The sequence below is a fragment of the Bos mutus genome, chromosome 13, assembly GCF_027580195.1.
Source record: "Bos mutus isolate GX-2022 chromosome 13, NWIPB_WYAK_1.1, whole genome shotgun sequence".
NCBI lineage: Eukaryota > Metazoa > Chordata > Mammalia > Artiodactyla > Bovidae > Bos > Bos mutus.
Window position 1 is genome coordinate 21,070,369 of NC_091629.1, and position 25,858 is coordinate 21,096,226.

The window sequence follows — 25,858 nt, forward strand, 5'->3', positions numbered from 1 at the left end:
GTGAAAAGTGAAAGTGAAGTCGCTCAGTCGTGTCCAACCCTCATCGACCCCATGGACTGCAGCCTACCAGGCTCCTCCGTCCATGGGATTTTCCAGGCAGGAGTACTGGAGTAGGGTGCCACTGCCTACTGCCTGAGCCACCAGAAAGACTGAAGCTGACTTTAATTCACTCTGCCCATTTTGCAGGCAGAAAAGCTAAGTCCTGACCCAGCAAACCAATTCTGGCATTATTTTGCTGACTCTGACATGTTCAAGCAGCCACAACCGCCTGGCAAGGGAGTTGGCAGAGGATGTCTGGCATTCAAAGTGCATTACACGGTAATTAACCTCGGAAGGCTCCGTCCCAACAGGTCTGGAGTCCAAGTATGCAGGTTCTAAATCTCCAGGTGATTTCATTACACATTCCTCCCCACCTTGTCCCTGTTATACAAGATCCATTCATTCCACAAATATTTGTGAAGATAACTGCCATCCACCAGGCACTCTGCTGAGCCCTGGGAATAGAATGGTGAGCCCCAGTGGGGAGGGGGAGGGAGGGGAGGAGGGAGGGAGGGAGGGAGGGGGCACACTCCCTGCTCTCAGGGAGCCTAATCTAGTGATGGGGCAGGGGCAGGAAAGAAAAGTTGAACACAGAAGCAAGATAATTACGGATTATAATCAGTGCCATAAAAAGAAATACTTCCCTGGCAGTCCAGTGGTTAGGACTCCAAACTTCCACTACAGGGGACACAAGCTCGATCCCTGGTCAGGAAATCCTGTACACTGCAGGGTGTGGCAAAAAATACATGTAAGAAAGGAAAAGAAATACATGGATTATTATGATAGGTTAGAGAGCAATCACAGAACTACTTCTTTTTAAAACAATATATATATATATTTATTTGGCTGTGCCAGGTCTCAGCTGTGGCACGAGGGAGCTTCGGTCTTCCCTGTAGCTCACCAGGATCTTTAGTTGAGGCACGTGGGATCTAGTTCCCAGGGCCAGAACCCTCGCCCCCTGCATTGGGAGTGCAAAGCCTTAGCCACTGCACCACCAGGAAATTCCCCAGAACTACTTCTTTGGTTCGTTTTTTATTGTATTTACTTATTTCTTACATTAACGAGGTTCCCTCCCTAGAGGCAACCAGGGTTACCCATTTATTCAAGCAAATGGTTTGCTGTGTGCAGAGCCTGGAGGACTCCGGTGCAGGAGAAGTAGGTGATAACTTCCAGCAGGGAGGCAGGGGGCTGGGACAGGCAGGTTCTGGTTTGTTGTAAAAGAAGTTTGCAATTTATTCTAATAGCAATAGCCGCTGATGTGTTTTCAGCAGAGAAAACACATGTGTTTTCAGACATGGTTTGACTTGCAGGTTTCAGAGATCACTTGGGTGACAGGTGGGTAGAGGGGTGGGCAGGAGTTGGAGAAGACACCAGAGAGGAACTGGCTGCAGCATCAGGGTGAGAGGTTGATGTGAGCTTGGAATTGGATGATGTAGGAGAAAGGGATGGATATGGGATGCTAGGAAAAAACTTCAAGAGATTAGTTTGAAGTGGGAAGAAGGGAAAGTAGAGGTTTTGAGCTGTTGGGAAGAGGGGATTATCAGGTTTGTGCGTGTTATAATGTCTGTAATTTACTTCAATAGAAGCATTTAAGTATTACATAAATGCCAACTTATGGCAGTGATTTTTTTTTTTTTTTCTGGTACCACAAAGTTTGCAGGATCTTAGTTCCCCAACCAGGGATTGAACTCTGAGCCTGGCAGTGAAAGCACCAAGTCCTAACCACTGGACCACCGAGGAATTCCAAGTCAATGATTCTTAAAAGTGTAGGCTGTTAGACAAGCAGCATCCTCTTCGCCTGGAACAGGTTAGCAATGCACATCCTCCCCTCCCCAGTGACTGAAACAGAAATTCTGGCTGTAGGGCCAGCAATCAGTGACTGAACAAGCCCTGCAGGTGGCTCCGATGTATTTGCATGCATGTGGGCTCAGTCTTCTATCGTGTCCGACTCTTTGAGACCCCATGGACTGTAGCCTGCCAGGCTCCTCTGACCATGGGATTCTTTAGGCAAGAATACTGGAGTGGGTTGCCATTTCCTCTTTCAGGAGATCTTCCCAACCCAGGAATCAAACCTGAGTCTCCTGAGTCTTCTGCATTGGCAGGCAGATTCTTTACCACTCAGTCACCTGGGAAGCCCCGATGCACTTTTCAAGTTTTATTTATTTTTTTAATATTTATTTGTTTATTTATTTAACTGTGTTGGGTCTTAGTTGCAGCACAGGGGGATGTGATCTTCATTGCATCATGTGGGCTCAGCAATTGTGGAGCTTGGGCTTAGTTGCTCCAGGGCACATGGGATCTCGGTTCGCTGACTAGGGATGGAACCTGCATCCCCAACATTGCAAGGTGGATTCTTAACCACCAGACCACCAAGGAAATCCTAACATTCTCCAGTGTCAGAACCTTTGGTTTAAGCCCTGATTTTGGGGGATGGTTGCTAACTGGCTCTCAAGAATGCACAACACAGGAATGACTGACCCATCGTCACAGAAATGGCCATGCTGCCAAACTCAGAGAAAAGTGACTCTCTGAGTTGTTCAGTTGCTAAGTCGTGTCTGTCTCTTTGCGACCCCATGAACTGCAGGCTTCATGAACACCATGAACAGGCTTCTCTGTCCTTCACTATCTCCCGGAACTTGCTCAAACTCATGTCCATCAAGTTGGTGATGCCATCCAACCATTTCATCCTCTATCTCCCCCTTCTCGTTCTGCCTTCAATCTTTCGCAGCATCCAGGTCTTTTCCAGTGAGTCAGCTCTCTGCATCAGGTGGCCAAAGTATTGGAGTTTCAGCTTCAGCATCAGTCCCTCCAATTAATACTCATGGTTGATATCCTTAAGGATTGACTGGTTGGATCTCCTTGCAGTCCAAGGGACTCTCAAGAGTCTTCTCCAACACCACAGTTCAAAAGCATTGATTCTTCAGTGCTCAGCCTTCTTTATGATCCAACTCTCACATCCGTACATGACAACTGGAAAAACCATAGATTTCTTTGACTAGACGGACCTTTGTTGGCAAAGTGATGTCTCTGCTTTTTATTATCTTGTCTACGTTTGTCATAGCTTTCCTTCCAGGAGCAAATGTCTTTTAATTTCATGGCTAAAGTCACCATCCGTAGTGATTTTGAAGCCCAAGAAAATAGAATGTCACTCTTTCCACTTTTTCCCCATTTATTTGCCATGGAGTGATGGGACTAGATGCCATGACCTTAGTTTTGTGTGTTTTTTGACCTTAGTTTTTTTAATGTTGAGTTTTAAGCCAGCTTTTTCACTCTCCTCTTTCACCCTCATTAAGAGGCTCTTTAATTCCTCTTTGCTTTCTCCCATCTCGCTTTCTGCCTCTTCCTGTATTCTTGCCTTCAGAACCCCCATGAACAGTATGACTCTTTAAGTGGAGACAGGTAAGAGACAAAGGGAGAGCTCTTAGCAAAGGCCCTTATCAAAGAAAGGGAAACAATGCTGGAGAGCCTGGAACAGCTCTTATAGGTGTGGTTCCCTAAACCCTGGGAAAAAAACAGGCCTTATCTTGAAAAGAGGAAGAATCGGATGCAAAGAAGTTTGCAGCAAACAATAGCAGTCCAGGCCTTGTTGTGCAAAAGTAATGAGGAAAAAAGGTTTTGTTTTTTCAAAAGCAGAGTTCTGACCAGAAAGAAAAAAAAAGTATACTGTGGAGGGAGGTAAAACAATCAGTTTCCAAGAACAGAGAAGACAGACCAAGAATGTAGATTCAGAGGGACATGGGAGACCAGAGTTAGAGTCTAGATTCACCAATAAAGGAGCAAATATGACCTTGACCAAGGTACTTCTCCTTTCAGTGATTTCAGTACTTTCCCCTCTAAGGGGCTGGGCTGTCAGCTCTCATAAATTTAAAAATTATTCCCAAGAAGGACACACACACTATCACCTCTGTAGTACAATATTTGGCCAAATATTTAACCAGAATCTAAACCTGGAAAAACAATCAGACAAATCCCAAACTAAGGGACATGGTGTAGAACTAGCCTAGACTCTGGGAAAAAAAAATCATTGTCTTGAAAGGTAAAGGAAGGCCAGGAGGCTGGATTGTATCTAGACTAAAAGAGACTCAAAGGGACTTCTCTGCAGGTCCAGTGGTTACTACACAGCACTTCTACTGCAGAGGGGGAAGGTTCAATCCTTGGTTGGGGAAGTAAGATTGCACACATGGCCAAAAAAAGAGAGAGAGATTCAAAGGAGCTGTGACAATTAAAAGCAATATTCGATTCTCAACTCCTGATTTTTTTTTTTTTTTCCAAAAAAGCAGCTATAAAGAAGTTTACTAGGACAGCTGGGGAAATTTGAGCACAAGAGGGTGTAGTAGAAAACAGTTTTATGTTCATGATGAATTTCCTGAACACAATGATGAATGTATTTCCATGAGGGAGGGCAGAGACCTTGTTCTCAGCAGATAGATGCTTGGTGACCTACAGGTGAAAAATGGGCTCTGTGTACATGGAGCTCTCAAACTGTGTAGGAGGAAAAAGCAAACCAAAAGTATCTGAAAGAACAGAACTGTTGCTTCTCTTAATCTTTGTCTTTTGAAATCTCCCCTCCATCCTCCAAATCTGAGCTGAGTGTGGGGTGACCAACTCCTCCCTATTAGCCCAGGACCTTTCCTGGTTTTAGCACTTACATGCCAGAAACCACCTCAATCCTGGGAAAATTAGGATAGTTGATGACTCCGAGGGGAGACCTACATATTCTCAGCTGGGCGTAATAATTTCCTCTCAACTAACATGAGGATATGTGGGGAGTTGCCTGGCATTCCAGTGATTAGACTTTCACTGCCCGGGTTCGCTCCCTGGTCAGGGAACTATCCTGATCTTCCCTGTAGCTCAGATGGTAAAGAATCTGCCTGCAATGCAGGAGACCTGGGTTCGATCCCTGGATCAGGAAGATCCTCTGGAGAAGGGAACGACAATCCACTCCAGTATTCTTGCCTGGAGAATTCCATGGATACAGGAGCCTGACAGGCTACAGTTTGTGGGGTCGCAAAGAGACACAACTGAGTGAGTAACACTGCTACTGCTACTGCAGGCAATTAAGTTCCCAGAAGCCACACGACATGGCCAAAAAGTTTTTTAAATGAAGGTATTTTGTTTTAAAGCCACCGTTTAGCTTCCCCTGGGTCCAAAGCATTTTCTCTAGGATCAGGTCCCTACTTATCTGAAAATCCTTGAGAGAGAAGCAAAAACAACCATGACTGTGCTAAATTTCCAGTTGCCAATGAGCTATGGAAACCAGGTGACCAGGACCTGGCGTCTGAGCCTGAGTTAAGTCCTGGGAAAATGTAAGAAGCCCTATACTGAATTGTTAAATTCAAATTAGTTAGAAGTTTCAATTGTGTTCCAAGCATTATTCTCCTAAGAAAGCAAATGCCCACAGACTAAATCCCTTCAGCCCTCAAACACCCTGCAGCTCCATGAGAACTCTGGTGTTGAGGAAGATGAATCAGCGTCCACTTTCTGTTGCGATATTGTACTATACCTTTGAAAGATGTTGCTATGGGGGAAACTTGGTAGAGGGTACACAGGACCTATGTAATTTCTTACAATTTCACATGAATCTTCAGATATCTCAAAATAAATGCTTAATTAGGGGAAAAAAGAGGATATAAGGCCAAGAAGAAGCAACAGTTAGAACTAGACATGGAACAACGGACTGGTTCCAAATTGGGAAAGGAGTATGTCAAGGCTGTATATTGTCACCCTGCTTATTTAACTTCTATGCCGAGTTCAGTTCAGTCACTCAGTCATGTCTGACTCTTTGTGACTCCCTGGACTGCAGCACACCAGGCCTCCCTGTCCATCACCAACTCCTGGAGTTTACTCAAACTCATGTCCATTGAGTCAGTGATGCCATCCAACCATCTCATCCTCTGTCGTCCCCTTCTCCTCCTGCCTTCGATCTTTCCCAGCATCAGGGTCTTTTCAAATGAGTCAGTTCTTCACATCAGGTGGCCAAAGTATTGGAGTTTCAGCATCAGTCCTTCCAATGAATATTCAGGACTGATTTCCTTTAGGATGGACTGGTTGGATCTCCTTGCGGTCCAAGGGACTCTCAAGAGTCTTCTCCAACACCACAGTTCAAAAGCATCAATTCTTTGGGGCTCAGCTTTCTTTATAGTCCAACTCTCACATCCACACATGACTACTGGAAAACCATAGCTTTGACTAGATAGACCTTTCTTGGCAAAGTAATGTCTCTGCTTTTTAACATGCTGTCTAGGTTGGTCATAACTTTTCTTCCAAGGAGCAAGCGTCTTTTAATTTCATTGCTGCAGTCAGTCACCATCTGCAGTGATTTTGGAGCCCCAAAAAATCAAGTCTCTCACTGTTTCCCCATCTATTTCCCATGAAGTTATGGGACCGGATGCCATGATCTTAGTTTTCTGAATGTTGAGTTTTAAGCCTCTCCTCTTTTACTTTCATCAAGAGGCTCTTCAGTTCTCTGCTTTCTGCCACAAGGGTGGTGTCATCTGCATATCTGAGGTTATTGATATTTCTCCCAGCAATCTTGATTCCAGCTTGTGCTCCATCCAGCCCAGCATTTCTCATGATGTACTCTGCATATAAGTTAAATAAGCAGTGTGACAATACACAGCCTTGACGTATTCCTTTCTCTATTTGGAACCAGTCTGTTGTTCCATGTCCAGTTCTAATTGTTGCTTCTTAACCTGCATACAGATTTCTCAAGAGACAGGTCAGGTGGTCTGGTATTCCCATCTCTTGAAAAATTTTCCACAGTTTGTTGTGATCCACACAGTCAAAGGCTTTGGCATAGCCAATAAAGCAGAAGTACTCTATGCAGAGTACATCACTTGAAATGCCACGCTGGATGAATCACAAGAAGGAATCAAGACTGCCAGAAGAAATATTAATAACCTCAGATATGCAGACGACACCATCTTTATGGCAGAAATCGAAGAAGAACTAAAGAGCCTCTTGATGAAGGTGAAAGAGGAGAGTGAAAAGGCTGGCTTAAAACCCAACATTCAAAAAACTCAGATCAGGGCATCCAGTCCCATCACTTCATGGCAAACAGGTGGGGAAACACTGGAAACAGTGGAAGACTTTATTTTCTTGGGCTCCAAAATCACTGTAGACGGTGACTATAGCCATGAAATTAAAAGACCTTTGCTTCTGGGAAGAAAAGCTATGACAAACCTAGAAAGCATATTAAAAAGCAGACACATTACTTTGCCGATAAAGGTTTGTTCCTAGATGCAAACTATTTATAACTTTTAGAATGGATAAACAACAAGATTCTACTATATAGTACAGGGAACTGTATCTGATCTCCTGGGATAAAACATAATGGAAAAGAATATAAAACAAGAAAGTATACATGTGTATAACTGAGTCACTTTACCATACAGTAGAAATTAACACTACATTGTAAACCAACTATATTTCTATCTAAATAAATAAATACAAAGTGTGGTCCATGAAAATATAGGCCCTCACACCCCAACTCAGATCTGCTGAATCAGAATCTGCATTTTAAAAATACCCCAGGGAATTCCCTGGTGATCCAGTGGTTAAGACTCTGTACGTTCACTGCTGAGGGCCTGGGTTCAATCCCTGGTTGGAGAGCTAAGATCCCACAAACCACATGGCATGGCCAAAAAAAAATTTTTAATAAACAAACAAAAAAATAATCCCTATTATCCAGATTTAGCAGTATTTAACAGTGTTGTAGAATAAAGATACACTTTTTAAAATCAGTTTGCACTTTTCACCAAAATAATCCAAATGAGGTATGATTTTAGGGAGACTACTGGTGCAAACCGAGGTCAGAAAAAACATGCTTAAACTTCCCCTCTGGGGTGCGTCGGCACTCTTTCTGCCACGTCAACCACCTCCAAAATAAATATGTGATGCTCCAGGGATAAATCCAAGCTGACATGAGCCATGGTTCCTTGAAATCAGGTGTTTATAATTGAATGAGTCAAAGAAGAGCAACCCAGGACAGACACACACACTCCTTACAACACTGAGTGGGGCTTAAATCCGCCTGGTCAGCAAAGGCAAACTTCCAGAAAATAAACCAGCTAGGATCATTCCAGGCCTCAAATTCTGGACACTACTCTGGGGTCTTGCCTGGGCTGCTAACTTTTATAAGTGTGTTTGGCAAGACTTCAAAAGCCAGATGCCTTGGCCGCTTGGTTCTTGCAACTGGCAGTTAGTATACAAAATGCCTTCTCTTCCAAATATTAAGGTCTTATTTGGAGGAAAACAAAAATTGCCCCCAGGTTTTAAAGAGGCTGTGAATAAAGGCTGTTTGGACTTTGAAGCCCGACCTGGAGGAAGCAGCAACTGTCTGTCTTTGAAAGATTTCTGTAGCACCAGCTTTCATGCAAGAAATCTTTGTCCAGCTCGGTTCAAAGTCCAAAAGAGAGCTTGGCTCTAGCAGAGTTCCACAGATATCAGTCGGTCGTGTAATGCCTTTAGGAATCTTGCCGTGGCCACAAATCACTTTTTTATTCCTTAATAGTTTTTTTTTTCTTTAAGTTGATTCACCTTTTAATTTACATTTCTTTAAAAAGGAAAGTTCATATGATCTAATTCTCTTCCTAAGCCAATTGTGGCTTCCTTCGAAGCTGAGAGCAAATCCAGGAAGCACTGTAATCCTTTGCTACTCAAAGTGAGGTTCATGGAAACCTAGCATCTCGGGTTCCAACTCAGAGATGCTGAATCAGAATCTGAATTTTAGAAAGACCCCCACCCCTCCTCCCTACCCCAGATGTAGGCTTTGGGAAGCAGTGGCCTAAGAGGCTAAGTACAGAGAAAGAGAGACCAAGTCTCAGTCTCAGGGAGGAATCAGTGAAGGAAACCAAGGAAGTCTGAGAAGCTCCAGAATCCTCTGCCTTGGACAAAGCATGCTGGGACCGGGAGGTGCCCTCAGGGTCATCCAGTCACTCCAAGTCCAGTTTAGTAGCCTTTTGGCTTCTTTTCCCACATTGTGAATCTGTTTTGAGATAGTGATGACCTCATGTTCAAGAGGTGAACACAGGATTTATGCTTGGCCAGTGAGACCGTGGCCAAGGACAGAGTTGTGATCCAAGCCAATTCTTAAACTTTTGTTAAAACAACTGCCTAAGAGTTGCTAAGTAAGGAGTAAGCTTATTACTTCTGGGGCCATCTCTTAGTGAACTTTTGCCCAAGAATAAAGGGCAAACAGAACAAGAGATGAAAAGTAAGAACATGTATTCAGGACATCATTTCCTGGATCCAGCCATATCTGAAGCTGAAGCCCTTGAACTTTTGAATTGTGCAAGCCCATCAATTTCTCCTTTTTTTGTTCTTTTGTGAAAGTTTTCTATTTTTTGGAATTGACCAATATGCATGGGTGCTCAATCACTCAGTTGTGTCTGACTCTTTGGGACCTCAGGGACTGTAGGCCACAAGGCTCCTCTGTCCTTGGAATTTTCCAGACAAGAATACTAGAGTGGGTTGCCATTTCCTACTCCAGGGGATCTTCCTGACCGAGGAATCGAACCCGAGTCTCTTGCATCTCCTGCATTGGCAGGTAGATTCTTTACCACTGAGCCATGTCGGAAGCCAATTGACTGATATAGCTATACACAAATAACCATAATTAAATATTTATAATTGCAGACACTATATTTGCCTACTCAAAAAAAAAAAATTCTTGCTATTTACATTGGAATTCTGGTTGTGAACAGGTTTTCTTCTGGTGGCCATGTATTTCCAGGAAGATGGGTCCTGGTCCCAGCCTCAACCTGAAAAAGAGAGGCATGAGAGATAGAGTCAATCATGGGGACACAGACACCTTGCAGTGATTGGTGGGGCACAGTCACGTGATACCCTCTAGACCAATAAGAGGAGAAATCTGCTGAGTGCTCCTGGGAAAGGTCTTTCTTGTAAACAGAGGTATGTGACATTGTGATTAGAATGTTTTGAACTGTGGGTTTCGTTTTGTCACCACAAGTGACCAAAGCTAAGATGCTGAGTGAAGCAGAGAAGAAATGCAGAAAGAATGTATGTCCTGACCCTGCTTGAGCCCCTGGGAACCGTCTCTACCTGCGGCTCCTTGTCAGCTCCAAGCATTGCTGTCTTGTCAGCAAAGTGATTTCATGGAAGACTCACAAACCTACAGCAACGATTGGGCAAAGAGAGAATATATTCAGGGTTCTCTCTCTGTTTTTTGGCTGTGCTGGGTCTTCATTGCAGTGTGCGGGCTTCTCTTATTGTGGAACATGGTCCACCCAAGAAGGTGTGGGCTCCAGTGTTGAAGCTCACAGGCTTAGCTTCCCTGAGGCATGTGGGATCTTGGTTCCCCGGTGTGTGTAAGTCACTCAGTTGTGTCCGACTCTGCACCCCCATTGACTGTAGCCCGCCAGGCTCCCCTATCCATGGAATTCCCCAGGCAAGAATACTGGAGGGGGTTGCCATTCCCTTCTCCAGGGGATCTTCCTGACCCAGGAATTGAACCCAAGTCTTCTGCATTGCAGGCATATTCTTTACTGTCTGAGCCACCAGGTTTCCCAAGCAGGGCTCAAACCCACGTATTCTGCATTAGAAGGTGGATTCTTAACCACTGGACCACTGGGGAAATCCCCAGGGTTCTCTCTTGAAAGAGAAGGAATTGTTTCCGTGCAGGAGCCTCAGCTACAATCCTATATCATGTTGGCTCTGACTTGGTTATGTGCCCATCTGTGACCCAAAGACTGATGTTCAGTTCAGTTCAGTCTCTCAGTCGTGTCCGACTCTTTGCGACCCCATGAATCACAGCACGCCAGGCCTCCCTGTCCATCACCAACTCCCAGAGTTCACTGAGACTCACGTCCATCGAGTCAGTGATGCCATCCAGCCATCTCATCCTCTGTCGTCCCCTTCTCCTCCTGCCCCCAATCCCTCCCAGCATCAGAGTCTTTTCCAATGAGTCAACTTTTCACATGAGGCGGCCAAAGTACTGGAGTTTCAGCTTTAGCATCATTCCTTCCAAAGAAATCCCAGGGCTGATCTCCTTCAGAATGGACTGGTTGGATCTCCTTGCAGTCCAAGGGACTCTCAAGAGTCTTCTCCAACACCACAATTCAAAAACATCAATTCTTTGGAAGATGAAAATACATTGATTGACTTCAGTCAGTCTGAACCCAAGTCTGGAGCATCAGGTAAGGTAACTACCCCAGAAGACATGGGATGAGAGTGTGAGAGCTGGTGTTTTGTGGTCCAATAAATGTGTCTTGGAAAGGTTACAAAAGGATACTTAAAATCTCTTCCAATCCACTGAGCCATATGACTTCAGAAGAAAGAAGATACACGGTGCTTAGCCTTATGGGGGATTAAGAAAATGTGTATCCTATGATCTCTGCTCTCAGAGAATTTACAAGTGAGATTAACTGTTCCTTAACAGATTAGCTTGGAAAATCTGCACTTTGGAGACTATATTTTTGGTTGAACACTCTATTCGAATCATATGAGCCACTGTAACAAATAAACCCCAACGTTCCAGGGTTTGCATAACAGACTTTTATCTCCTGTTCAGGGGCCATCCTGTGCTGGGTTGCCAGTTGACTGACAGTTTTTCATCACTGTCTACATCCAGAGGGGGCAGGGAAAAGAGTGCGGAAAGAGTACGTGTTTCTTGACTGCCTCGCCTCGAGCTAACATACATTACTTTTGCTCCTTCTATTTGCAAGAATGAATTGTCTGGGTGTGCCTCGATGCAAAGGAGGGTGGAAAAAGTTCCTGGCTGAATAGCTTCTTTCCAGCAACAATCCTATCCCAAGGGTAACTACTCATCCCTGCTACTCAGATTTTGCCTATAATAACGGCAAGTATCTATGAGAACGCAGAAATCCTTGGACATGCTTAAGCAACTTAAACCCTATACCAAAGTTTCTCATTGAAATATGGGGCCAGATAATTCTCTGTGGTGGGGACTGTCCTGAGCACTGGAGGATGTTTGTAGCATCTCTGGCCTCTATCCACCAAATGCTGGTTGTGACAACCAAAATGGCTTCTGGGGCACACAACATTTCCGTCCTTAGAAAGTTGCCTTCTCCCCCTCCCCCAAACCAGTTAGCCCCCATTCTGGCCTCTATCACCATTAGCTTGGCCTGTTCTTACATTTGATATAAATAGAATCATACAGAATGAACTCTTATGCATCTGGGCTCTTTCTCCCAAATAATGTTTTTCAGATTCAATCATATTGACTGCTGGAGGTATCAACAGTTTCTTTCTTTCTTTTTTAACTGTTTCTTTCTTTTTATTGCTGAATATTCCATTTTCTGGTGGCACAGATCGGCAAGGAATCTGCCTGTGATGCAGGAGACCTGGGTTCAATCCCTGGGTCAGGAATCCCGGGAGAAGGGAATGGCTACCCAACTCCAGTATTTTTGACTGAAGAACCCCATGGACAGAGGAGCCTGGTGGGTTACACTCTACAGACTCACAAAGAGTTGGACACAACTGAGCAACTAACACTTTCACTTTTTCATTCCATTTTCTGACTGTACCACCATTTACTTATCTGTCCTCTTGTTGGTGGACATTTCCAGTTTGGTCTATTAAGAGAAAAAGCTGTAATGAACATTCCTGAACAAGTTTTTTTGTGGTCATGTGCACATATTTCTCGTAACCCCAGAGTAGAATTACAGGGCAATGGCACCCCACTCCAGTACTCTTGCCTAGAAAATCCCATGGATGGAGGAGCCTGGTAGGCTGCAGTCCATGGGATCGCTAAGAGTTGGACACAACTGAGCTTTTCACTTTCCCTTTTCACTTTCATGCATTGGAGAAGGAAATGGCAACCCACTCCAGTGTTCTTGCCTGGAGAATCCCAGGGACGGGGGAGCCTGGTGGGCTGCCGTCTATGGGGTCACACAGGGTCGGACACGACTGAAGTGACTTAGCAGCAAGGTAGGTATATGTCTAACTTTATTAGACATTGTATTGACCTTTTAAAAGAACTAGTCTATTATTTTTATTATTTTAAAAGTAATACATATTCATGGAAAAATACCAATGCTCAGAATAACACTAGTTAAAATTTGTTCAGTGTTTACCATGTGACAGGGCACCGTTCTAAGTGTTTTGTAGATGTTGTAAGCGTTTTAGGACTGTCTTAAATCATTTAGGGGCTTTCCTGGCAGTCCAGCAGTTAAGACTTTGAGCTTCCACTCCAGGGGCATGGGTTCGAGCCCTGGTCAAGAGAACTAAGATCCTGCAAGCCACACAGGGCACAGCCAAAAACAAACAAAAACTTTAACTCATTTAGTTCTCAAGCAACCCCAGGAAAGCAGACATTGATCATCATCTCCGTGTGAATAGGGAAACACTGAATTGCAGGGGAAGGCAGTCACTTGCTCAAGTCATTAGCCAGTCAAGTGGTCAAGCCCCACGTGAGTTCGGGTCACTTGGCTCTGAATCTGTGCTTTGATCTTAGCTACAACTCTGCTATTATCACCTGTCTGGCCAAAGTAGTAGGTGGACACTAAAAGCCTTCTTGCACCCTTCCCCTCACCCTTTCCCCCTGCCCAGGCTCCATCCCCTGAGGGAACCACCTTGAACTCAGTCTCTGCTGTCTTTCTAGAACATTCTTTGTGTTTAGTCAGCTGGTCTAATAGCGGTTAAGAGACTGAGATTCAAAGGCAGCCCATACAGAGCAGTGTGACCTTGGGAACGTCTCTGAACTCTCTGCAGCTTCCTCATCCTTAAGCTGTGCAGAGGAACAGCACCCATCCCCCAGCCTGGTTGCAAACACAAGTTCAAGGCAAACACTCCAAAATGTTAACTTCCAGCATCTCAGGAGCCCCTAGGAGGCCAAAGAGCGGGGCGGGGGGGGGGGTGGGGGTGGGGGTGGGTGGGTGATACACACCTCCATCCCTCCCCATCTCAGCCCAGAATGATAATACCTGAAAGTGGAGCCCAGGGAAGCTCCCGACATTAACATGAGAAAGAGGTGTGTGTCTTACAAAAACACTCCCTTCTGAGAGCTTCAGAAAGCCAAGAAGCCTCCTGCTAAAGCAAGTGAAATTGTTAGCAGCTCTTTGGGATCCCATCGTCTGTAGCCCGCCAGGCTCCTCTGCCCATGGGATTCTCTGTCGATGGGATTTCCCAGGCAAGAATATTGGAATGGGTTGCCATTCCAGGGGATCTTCCTGACCCAGAGCTTGACCCCAGGTCTCCTGCATTGCAAGCAGATTCTTTATCATCTGAGCCACCAAAAAAGCCCCAGCTTCCTGCTAAGACAGCTCCAAATGCATTCTAGAGTGTTGCCATTTCAAACCACAACATCCCCAAGAACCCCAAGATTGCAAGCTCCATCCAGGCCCGAACTGGATTCAGGGATGGGCAGAGAGAAGAGGGACCCAATCCCCTGATCCCAGCCACCCCACGTGTGTGTGCACTTGTGTGTGTGCATGTGTGCGTGTGGCTTGCGTAGCCGTAAATTTGCTTGGTAATCCTGCCCACTCTTTCAGGCTCTGTGGGAATAAATGACGATATTGCAAATATGTGCCAATAAAACACATTGTTTTTATACCAAATGGAAATACAGTGTGTAGACTGTTTTGTAACTTTTTTCTTAATTTTCTTAGACATCTTTTCCATAACAGAAGACTTTTTTTCTTTTTAAAGCCTGCTGTACACCATTTTATAGACAGACCACCATATCTTCAGCAAGGTGCTTCTCAAATCATCAGATAGATGATGGATACAGGGCTTGGTTATATTCTTTTCTCTCCTTTTGAACACGTCTGAAATTTTTCAATATAACATAATAATACAATAAAGGAAAGCACCATGCTACAAAAGAATTTTTCTGTGTCAGCCTGTAAAGCTGACTTCTCTCTAAAAGTCATCCTCCTTCATATGGATAGAAAACTACAGTTAAAAATCTAAGCACTATAAATGAAATTAGAAATTGGTGCATTAAAGCTGTCCAACCGTAAACTGGCGAAGGTTGCTCTTACGCTTGTTCAGAGCTCATCTTGATGGCTTCCTGATTCTCTGAAGACTGTTGGATAAGGCAGAGAACAACAGCTCTCAAAAGATCATGTGGTATCTTAAGAAAGTGACTCATTGGAAACTTGAAGTCAGGCCCTATAGGTTTCTTACAATAACAGTTAACTCTTACATAATGCTGTGCTGTGCTTAGTCGTTCAGTCGCGTCCAACTCTTGTGACCCCACAGACTGTAGCCTGCCAGGCTCCTCTGGTCCATGGGATTCTCCAAGCAAGAATACTTGGGCTTCCCTGATAGCTCAGCTGGTAAAGAATCTGCCTGCGATGCAGGAGACCCCGGTTCAACTCCTGGGTCGGGAAGGTCCGCTGGAGAAGGGAACAGCTACCCACTCCAGTATTCTGGCCTGGAGAACTCCATGGACTGTATAGTCTATGGGGTCGCAAAGAGTCAGACACGACTGAGCAACTTTCACTTATATAATAGTGATGCCAACCCTTCTTGCTTTATGCAAGTATTAACCCACTTGATTCTTCCATCAATTTCCAGATGTATATCTAGTATTACGCCCGTTTTAAGATGAGAAAACAAAAGCACGGAGAGCTTGGATGACTTGCCCAAGATCCCACAACTAGTAAGAGGTAGGACCAGGATTTGAAATCCATGGCCATACTCTTCGTTCTTATTTTCCACTGCCCCTCTGTTAATTTGGCAATGCATCGCTAGCATACTAAGTATCAGATAACAGGGAACTGGGGGCAGGTTGGGAAGAACAGTGAAGATCATTCTGTGCCATTTGGTAGAAATCAGGTGTCCCGATAGCAGTAAAAATCATCGATATTACTTATGTTCCCTGGGAAAGCTATAAAAGAATAACCACCATTTTAGGGAACTTCTAAGTTCCACAGTGCTAGGAGAAATATACATTGTGATCATCTTATTTATGTCAACAAATATTCTGTGTACCAGCTCTGTTCCAGACACTGGAGAAACACTGTGACATGGTTTAAACCCACGTGAAGCTTATTGGAACCCGTTTCCATCAATATAATGAGTAGAAGGGCTACTGTACGAGTTCTGGAGCTCAAACCTTGAAAGGCCTTGCAGCTTCTATTTTCACTCACTTGGAACTCTGCCCTAAGTCCCCCAGGTCACCAAAAGCACTGAAGGAAAGACCTGAGGTGAAAAAGACCCAGGCATCTGGCTGTCCCAGCAAACCCGGAAGAACCATACCCAAAGACTCATAAGAAAAAAACACATTTTAAGCAATTGCGTTTTGGGATCGTTTTTTTTGTTACATAGCAATAGATAACTGTTACAATGGAATATAACCATGAAATTGAATAAGTACTGTGCAGCAAAGCTACCAGGTGCTTTCAAGTCATATAGTAGAGGAATCTGACTTAATCAGAGGAAGGAGGAGGGCCTCATAGGAGAAAGAACATGAGTTCCTAAGCCAGACACACCTCCATTCATACCCAAACTGTCGTTTCTCTGCTGGGTGACTGTACGTAAGCAAGCTAGCCTCTCTGAACCTCATCTGCAAAATGGGGATCATTAAACTTAGCCTGTTAAATGAATGGCAAATAAGATAATACATACAGAAGCTGTGACACAAAAAGTGCATATTCAATATATGGTGGTCATTTCCTTTATACAACAAATCACAACACATCATTCACGATCTACTTTGTGTGGGGTCAGGGAAACCAGGTCCGTCTCAGATCACAGAGGCCCAAACAAGGATCAAAAAAGCTGGAGTTTTTTTTTGTCTATTTGTTTTGTTTTTGCTAATTTAGAGCTGGAGCCTCAGAAATTAATACATGCATTAGAGTTTCAAAGCCAGCTTTGTTTTTCTTAGTGCATGAGGAAAGAAAACAGAGGGAAAAAAAAAAACTGCATTTCATCACTTGCTTGGTTTAAGGAGACCAAACAAGTCAATTAACTTGAAAGTGAGTGTCCAATCACTGGGCCAGCCCCCCTGCCAGGCACAAACACTTACAGGAGAGTGGATCAGCACTGGCAAAGTTTCACCTGATCACTGTCAAAATGTTCAAATACAGCACCACAGTGCACACACACAACTTTGTCTCTTTGTCACTCCTGGAAACCTCTGGTTTGATTCCAGCAGTTTAAGCTTCTAAAGAAATGTTGAGTGAAGACTGTGAGGGAGGAGCTGATACTTACACCATCCCCCCCAGGCAGGGCAGGCCCTCAGCTAGCAAATTCCCTGGACTGGGTCCTATCTTCTTCCAACCCTGCGTGCAAAATCTCTAACACTCCTAGTGTCACGAACAGCAGACTTATTTTGGGACCAGAGATGGACCCAGGTTTAGTGGGACCTGAAGATTTCGCTATCTGAGGAAGCCTTCCTTAAAAACTAGCAAATGGGACTTCCCTGGAGGTCCAGTGGTTAAAACTTCATGCTTCCACTGCTGGGGGGCACAGGTTCAATCCCTGGTCGGGGAACTAAGAACCCACATCCCGTGAGGTATGGGCAAAAAGAAAAAAATAGAACCAAGCAAATGAACAGAATGATGAACACAAATTTAAGTGTAAAGGTGAATACTGACTTAAAATGAGAAATCGCCAAAAAAAAAAAACCTATGGGAGAGGGGTTTTAGTAGCCAAACCCCAAAGTGGCCCCTAGTGATCCTTTGCTCCACTGGCTCTCACGGCTCTGTGCAGGCCTCCCCACTCCCACACACACAGAGCGGTGGGCAGGTCTGTAAGACCAAGAGAATCAGGCAGAATGATGATACATTGTCGCTTCGGAGATAAACTTACAAAAGATACCAAGTAAGGACACCAAGTTTGTCTCGGTTGCTCTCTCTCTCTTTTTTTTTTTTTTTTTTTTTTTTTGGCCACTCTATGTGGCAGGTGGGATCTCAGTTCTCCCACCAGGGATCAAACCGGTGGCCCCTGCACTGGAAGCACAGACTGTTAACCACTAGCCCACCAGGAAAGTGCCCTCTTTCTCTTCCTTAAATCACTTGCTCAGCCAGCTGCTCTGCCAGAAGCCGGCTTATGAAGAGGCCCGTGAGGCGAGGGATCATACTTCCTGCCAACAACCACATAAAAGAGCTAGAGCCCCATCCTGCAGTCCTACTGAACCTCAGGTGACTGCAGCCCCCAAGGGGAGACCCTGACCACTCAGCTAAACCCTCCTGGATTCCTGACCCCACCCCAGAAACTGTGCAAGAAATGTTGACTATTTTAAGCTCATAAATTTCGAGGCAGTTTGTACCATCTGCTAAATCTGCTAAGTCGCTTCAGTCGTGTCTGACTCTGTGTGATCCCATAGATGGCAGCCCACCAGGCTCCCCCGTCCCTGGGATTCTCCAGGCAAGAACACTGGAGTGGGTTGCCATTTCCTTCTCCAATGCATGAAAGTGAAAAGTGAAAGTGAAGTTGCTCAGTCGTGTCCCATGTCCAACCTGTCGCAACCCCATTGACTGCAGCCTACCAGACTCCTCTGTCCATGGGAGTTTCCAGGCAAGAGTACTGGAGTGGGGTGCCATTGCCTTCTCTGAGTTTGTACCATAGCAATAGATAAGTAATACAGTGGCCTTCGAGACTCGTGTTTTTTTCTTCTGAGGTTTCTGTAGGTAATTTACCATAAATGCTCATGTACAAAGGCTTCCTGTTTACTGCCTGGCTTCCATCTGCACCAAAATCCTTGTATAACTCACAGGGTTACTGTGTGGCCCTACTTCCTAAAAGAGTATGGGGGCACAGAGCAGAAGCTCCAACTATGTTTGTTGAATAAATGAGTAAGTAAACCACCTGATGGTCCAATGGTTAAGAATCCACCTGCCGATGCAACGGACACAGGTTCAATCCCTGGTCAGGGAAGGTTCCACAGGCTTTGGGGCAACTAAGCCCATGCTCCACAGCTATTGAAGCTGACAACCTAGAGCCCGTGCTTCACAACAAGAGAAGCCAACGCAATGAGAAGCCCTCAGACTGCAGCTAGAGAAAGTGCAGCAGTGGAGGCCCGGCGTGGCCCTTAGGAACATAGTATATAATATAACATATTATATAGGAAGATAAAATGTCCTTATTTTACATTCAGGAAACAGAAGCTCAGAGATGTGAAGTAACTAGCTGAAGATCACACAGCCTGTCACTGAGAGAGTCTTATTCCTCTATGGACGGTCTGTAGGGTCCATTTCTTTGATTTTTTCATGTATCAAGTCCATACTAAGTGTTTAATAAACGCAGATGGACTGAAAAGGTTAATGATATGGCCCATCTTTCTCTCCTCTGGGTAAATGTCTCTTTAACCAAGAAACTGGAACAATCTGGGGTGGAGAAGGCAGAGGAATTGTTGTTGCCTTCTTTATCACGGATGGTGACAGAATAATGTGGGACTTAGTGAAGCAAAACCTAAAAAACTAACAAAATCACTTCAAAAGTATCCAGAGACTAAATCTCAGAATAAAAGGGGTTTGTGTTTCATTTCAAAGCATGATAGTCAAAAGTTGGTTTTGTTGGCCTCAAAAGGCCTATGTAAAAACAACTTTTTGAAGGCTACGTGAAAACAGTTCATTACCGTCTGGTTTGAATTTCACTCTTTTGAACAATTACACAATCTCCAGATTGACGCACACAGTTAGGGGCAGGGTCCTCAAGAGTAACCATGGGCAACGCTTGGCGAGCACTTTCTTTCCTTGAAGTGGTCATTATAAGTCAGTCAAGTTCAAAAGTTAGCTGTGTGTCCTGGGAGCCTGGGGGTGGGGGTGGGGATTGTGGTGAGTCACGGGACTGCTCTGGCTTCCTCTGAACCCTGGAATTCTCTAAAATTGTAATGATCTGGGAGGTTTATGGATATTCTAATTAGGCCATGGGTAATTTAATTTTGGAGTGGTGGAACTGTCTCCTACATGTTCACTGAATAAACACGAAAGCCTTTGAAAATTAATGGACTTGTCCACTGAGTTATTATTCACAAAAGTCTCTACAACTTCAAGCATATTCTCTGACCCATATTTGGTGCTCAATAAATTAACAAAGTTGTCACCTTCAATGGGACTTCATTAAATACCCAAAAGCTCTGACTTTTTTTATTACCTCCAGGCCTCTGGACTTTCTGTTCTGTCTGATGATCGGATGGCTCCTCAATGTCAAGGATAGTCAATAAGTCAATATCCACTGTTTTCAACTCCCAATATCCATTCTCCTCCTCTCAGGAAACAAGACTTTATTTTCTTTCTAGGCATCTACCTCTCCCCATCCCTCTCCCATGTGGTTTTGGAGGACTGATTTCCCTCCAGAGATGGCCGTGTACCTGGGCTTCCTCAACCTGCGTGCTCAGTTTCCCGGCCACACTCTGGATCAGAGAGAGACGTGAGCCAAGTTCATCTAGTCAGGCCCAAACCCTCTGCTTTGCTTTGTTTTTTTTTTATAGATTTAATTTTTTTTTCTTTTTTTTTTTAGAGCAGTTTCTGATTCACAAGGACTCTGTACCAGGCCAGTGGCTAAGACTCCATGCTCCCAATAAAGGGGGCCCGGGTTTGATTCCTGATCCTCAAACTAGATCCCACATGCCTCATCTAAGAGTTCTCATGCCGCAACTAAACATTCTGCATGCTGCCACAGACTGAAGATCCTAGGTGCCATGACTAAGACCTGGAGCAGTCAAATCAATATATAAAAATAAATATATTTTTTTAATTGAATAGAAAGTACAGAGCATTCCCATATACCCTCCCTCCTAATACACACACACTTCTCTACCCTCAGCATTCCCCACCAGATGGTACGTTGGCTACAATCTGTGAACCCACACTGACACATCATTGTCACCCGAAGTCCATAGTTAACCTCAGGGTTCAGTCTTACTGGTGTATATTCTATGCCCGTGCGTGCTCCGTCGCTCAGTCCTGTCCAACTCTTTGCGACCCTGTGGACTGTAACCCACCAGACTCCACGGCCTGTGGACTTTTCCAGGCAAGATTATTGGACTGGTTTTGCCATTTCCTACTCCAGGGGATCTTCCCCACCCCGGGATCAAACTCTCGTCGCTTGTGCCTCCTGCATTGGCAGGCAGACAATTTACCACTGGGCCACCTGAGATATAGAATGGCATGGGTCCATGGTACAGGACTGTCTCACTGCCCTAAAGATCCTCTACGCTCCACCTATTCATCCCTCAACCATTGGTTGTTTCACTGTCTCCATAGTTCCACCGTTTCCAGAATGTCCTATAATTGTAATCACACAGTACGGAGCCTGTTCCTTTGCCCTTGCTGCTAAGTCGCTTCAGTCGTGTCCGACTCTGTGCGACCCCATAGACGGCAGCCCACCAGGCTCCCCCGTCCCTGGGATTCTCCAGGCAAGAACACTGGAGTGGGTTGCCATTGCCTTCTCCAATGCGTGAAAGTGAAAAGTGAAAGTGAAGTCGTTCAGTCCTGTCCGACCCTCAGCGACCCCATGGACTGCAGCCTTCCAGGCTCCTCCATCCATGGGATTTTCCAGGTAGGAGTACTGGAGTGGGGTGCCATTGCCTTCTCCATCCTTTGCCTTTACTGATATGCATTGACGTCTTTCCGTGACTTGGCAACTCATTTCATTTTAGCACTAAGTAATTTTGCGCTGTATGAAGGTGGCACAGGTTATTTATCTATTCACTCAACGAAGGACATCTTGCTTGCTTCCAAGCTTGGCACCTATAAACATTTATTGAACTTCCCTGATGGTGCAGTGGTTAACAATCTGCCTTGCAATGCAGGGGACACGGGTTCAATCCTTGGTCTGGGAAGATCCCACGTGCCAAGGAGCAGCTAAGCTCCTGTGCTACAACTACTGAAGCCCTCACTCTAGAGCCCGTGCCCCAACACAGAAGCCACCACAATGAGAAGCCTGTGCCCCATAACTAGAGAGAAGCCCCTGATTGCCGCAACTAGAGACAAGTCCGCATGTAGCAACAGAGACCCAGGTTCTGTGCAGATGTAAGTTTTTAACTAATTTGGGCTAAATACCAAAAAGTACAATTTCTGGATTATACAGTAAGAGCATGTTTAATTTTATAAGAAATTGCCAAACTCTCTTCCAAATGGCCATTCCGGGACTTCCCTGGTGGTCCAGTGGCTAAGACTCCACGCTCCCGATGCAGAGGGCCCGGGTTCAATTCCTGGACAGGGAACTAGAGCCCACATGCTGCCACTAAAAGATCCTGCCTGCCGCAACTAAGACCGAGAGCAGCCAAATAAATAAATAGAAATAAACACTTTTGTAAATGGCTGTACCATGTTTGCACTGCCACCAGCAGCGAACAAGAGTTCCTGCCGATCCCCAGTCTTGCCAGCACTTGGTGCTGTCAGTCATTTGGATTTTAGCCATTCTAACAGCTCTGTAATGATATTTACTTACAGTTTGAGTTTGCATTTCCCTGATGACATTGCCATTTGACTATCTTCTTTGATGAGGAATGTGTTCAGATCCTTTGCCCATTCTGTGGATTGTAGGCTTTCTTATTGTGGAGTTTTAAGAGTTCTTTGTCTATTTTGGAAAACAGTGTTTCATCAGGTACGTCATTTGCAAATGTTTTCTCCCATCTGTGCCTTGCCTTCTCATTCCCTTGACAATCACTAAAGTTTTGTTGGATCATCTAGCGAAGTGGTATCTCCCTGCTGAGGTTGTTGGGAGGATGAGACAGAAGCCAGGAGCAGCTGGTAACTATTTTACAACCATAGGGAAGAGGCATCCTAAGATTAGAGTCAAAAAAAAAAAAAAAAAAAAAAAAACAGCTCACAGACAGATAAAAGGCAAATGGCTCATAAACGTATAAAAATAAGATCATCTCTTACAAGAAATGTATTTAAAGCTATAAAGTGGCATTGCTTTTCACCTACCAGATTGGTAAAATGAAAAACTTTTAATAATACTAATTTTAATTATTTTTTAATTTTATTTTGTGGCTGTGATGGGTCTTCGTTGCTGCTGGGGCTCTTCTCCACTTGTGGGAGCCAGGGCTACTCTACAGTTGCGGCGGCTTCTCCTGTTGTGGAGCACAGGCTCTAGAACACAGGCTCAATCTAGTTGCCTCCCAGGCATGTGGGATCTTCTCGGATCAGGGATGAAACCCATGCCTCCTGCATGGCAGGGAGATTCTTTACCATTGAGCCACTAGGGAAGCCCTAAGAGTTTAACAACTTAAATAATATTTTTTTACTAATAATAATTTGTAATTTTTAATACTTTTACCGATTTTTAATTGGTAAAATGAAAACAATGTTTTTAACGTTAATTTATTTATTTTTTATTTTTTGGCTGTGCAGCTTGTGGGATCTTAGTTTTCCAACAAGGGATTGAACCCACACTTCCTGCATTGGAAGTGCAGAGTCTTAACCACTGGACCAGGGAAGTCCCCCCAAATTTTTTTAAATTTGCTGAGGGTGTGGGGAAAATGGCACTGTCAACTGAACTGGGGCTTGGATACAAATAACAGAGGCATGACGAACTGGTGGCGTGAGACAGACGTTCATTCCTTCTCTCGTGTAGAAGAACTCTGTAGGTCAGCTGACCGGGGCTGGTATGTTAAGTCTGTTTCCCCAAGGGTCCTGGTTTCTTTCCGTTTGCCTGCTTCATCTAGCCTGCCACTCTTAAAGCCACAGGACTCAGGATAGCGGCTGAAACACCATCTGTCCTATCTGCATCCCTGCAGCAGGAAGCAAGGAGAGAGAGAGACAGGTACACCCTTTCCTTTCTGGAAGCCTCCACCTGCTTCCACTTACATCTCACTCGCCAGAACTGAGTCATGTGACTATACCAAACCGCAAGGGAAGTTGGGAAATTTATCCGTGATTCTAGGTGACAATAAGCTATACTAGAAGTTGGCGGTCTGTTAATATGAAGGAACAAAAAATGGATGTTGGGAAATAACTAGGCATTCTCATATGTTATTTGGCAACAACAGAAATTGGTATAACCTTTATATTTGTCTCAGTTGCTTTTCAATAAATTGCTTCACTTCACATTGTCAGTACTTTTTTTTCAGATAAGAAAACTAAGGCAACGATAGATGAAGTAACTCACCCAAGGACTGTATTAATCAGGATTCTTGACAGTAAGGAACAGAAATCCAAATCAAATTAGCTTACGAAAAGAGAAGTCACAGGTCCACTGGATTGCAATCACACCGACAGTTCCAGCTTCAGGTATGGACCGATCCAGAGGCTCAAAGAGTAAGATCACGATCCTCCCTTCATCTCTTGGTCATTTCCTTTGCTTTGGCTTCATTTCCAATAAGCTTTCCTTGGATGGTGCCCCACCAAAGCCCACAGTAGGTACAACCCTATATCCTATCATCCTTTGATAGAAAAAGAGCACATTTCTCCAAGACTTCTAGTACACATCCCAAAACTGACTCTCACTGGACTGCTTTGGGTCACGTGCTCATCTCTGAGCCAATCACTGAGATCAGAGAAGAGCTATACTGGGGACCAGGCAGATCTGAGTGACTTGCTTATTCATGGAGCCCAAGGGTTGGTTGGGGTAGGGGGTGGGGGGCAGGGTCAGCCCCACCAGAACCAGTGACTAAGTGGGGAGGGGAAATTCGCCTGAGGAACCCTGGAGTGAAGTTCCTACAAGGAGGAGGAAGAGTTGCTAGGTGGACCGAACTACAGACATCTACTATAGTCCTGTGGTGAACTTGGGCAAGGTCATGCCAGGAGCCCAGTTTCCCAGTTCCTAGTTCTCTGTGCACATCCAGGACCCCAGCTCTGCTGGTTGCCTAGGAACCCACTTTTAAGAAATCACAAAATGTAAACACAGACTAAAGGAGAAGTAATCAGAGGAGAATCTTACACGAAGGGGAGAGGTTGAGAAGGCTCCCGGAAAAACGCTCAACTTTTGGACTCTGTTACCGTATTCACCTTGTCAAAAAGTTTTTAAACTGATGAATTACATTCCAAAGGACTGAAATAATTTGCAGATGTGATCGAGGGAATGCTGTTAGTAATCTTTGAGAAATTGTAGCAAGTGGGAATGGCTAGAAGATTGTACTTGGGCAAATGTTTGTTGCTGTTTTAGTTGTTCAGTGGTGTCCAACTCTTTGCAACCGCATAGATTGTAGCCCACCAGGCTCCTCTGTCCATTGGATTTTTCCAGGTAAGAGAAGTGGGTTGCCATTTCCTTCTCCAGGGGGTCCTCCCAACCCAGGGACTGAACTCTGCTCTCCTGTGTCTCCTGCACTGGCAGGTGGATTCTTTACCACTGCCCCACCTGGGAAGTGTCTCTCCCCCACCTCCAATTCTATAGCTTGACTCCAGGAGAAGGAGCTGAGAGTCAAGCAAGGTCAGTAATTTCCTTTTTGCTGAAGCCAGGGGAAGTTGGACTATGAATGTGGGTGTTTGTTGTTATCTGCAACCAAAACAGTCCTACCTAATACTGTGCATTTTACAATCTGTTTTTTAAATACAAAAATATATTTGGGGGACCCTTTCTGCATCAGGACACAGACTTTATCCACACTTATTTTAATGATTATATAATTACATTGTACACTTGTATCATATTTCACTTAAACAATTTCCTTGAACCATTCTTTTTTTTTTTCCCCCATATTGCCGGTGTAGGGGTTCTCAATTCACCCCTCAGGGATTGAACTAGGGTCACAGAAGTGGAAGTGCCAAGTCCTAACCATTGGACCGCCAGGGAATTCCATACACCGTTACTGTTCCTAAAGAGTAGAGACCAGTGTTTTTCAAGCCTCACATCTCAATCCATGAATTTCATAATGCATTAGTAGGTTCTGAAATTAATTTTCCGAGTTATGATTAATACTTCATTTACAAGCAAACTAGACTAGACCAAAATGAAATAGGAAATAAAATGAAATTAAATAGAAGATATCACAACACAC

General features: G+C 44.5%; 1 long non-coding RNA gene across 2 annotated transcripts; it reads right to left on the reverse strand.

Annotated features, from left to right (window-relative positions):
- Positions 1-578: 578 nt before the first annotated feature.
- LOC138990512 (uncharacterized) lies at positions 579-24,294 on the reverse strand. 2 transcript variants are annotated; one of them, XR_011466656.1, is made up of 4 exons: positions 24,031-24,294; positions 22,366-22,700; positions 9,721-9,800; positions 579-762 (listed from the first exon to the last, which is right to left on the reverse strand). It is a non-coding gene; the product is annotated as an uncharacterized lncRNA (long non-coding RNA). The 2 variants fall into 2 exon arrangements; XR_011466655.1 differs by lacking the exon at positions 579-762 and having other exon boundaries at positions 9,687-9,800.
- Positions 24,295-25,858: the final 1,564 nt, after the last annotated feature.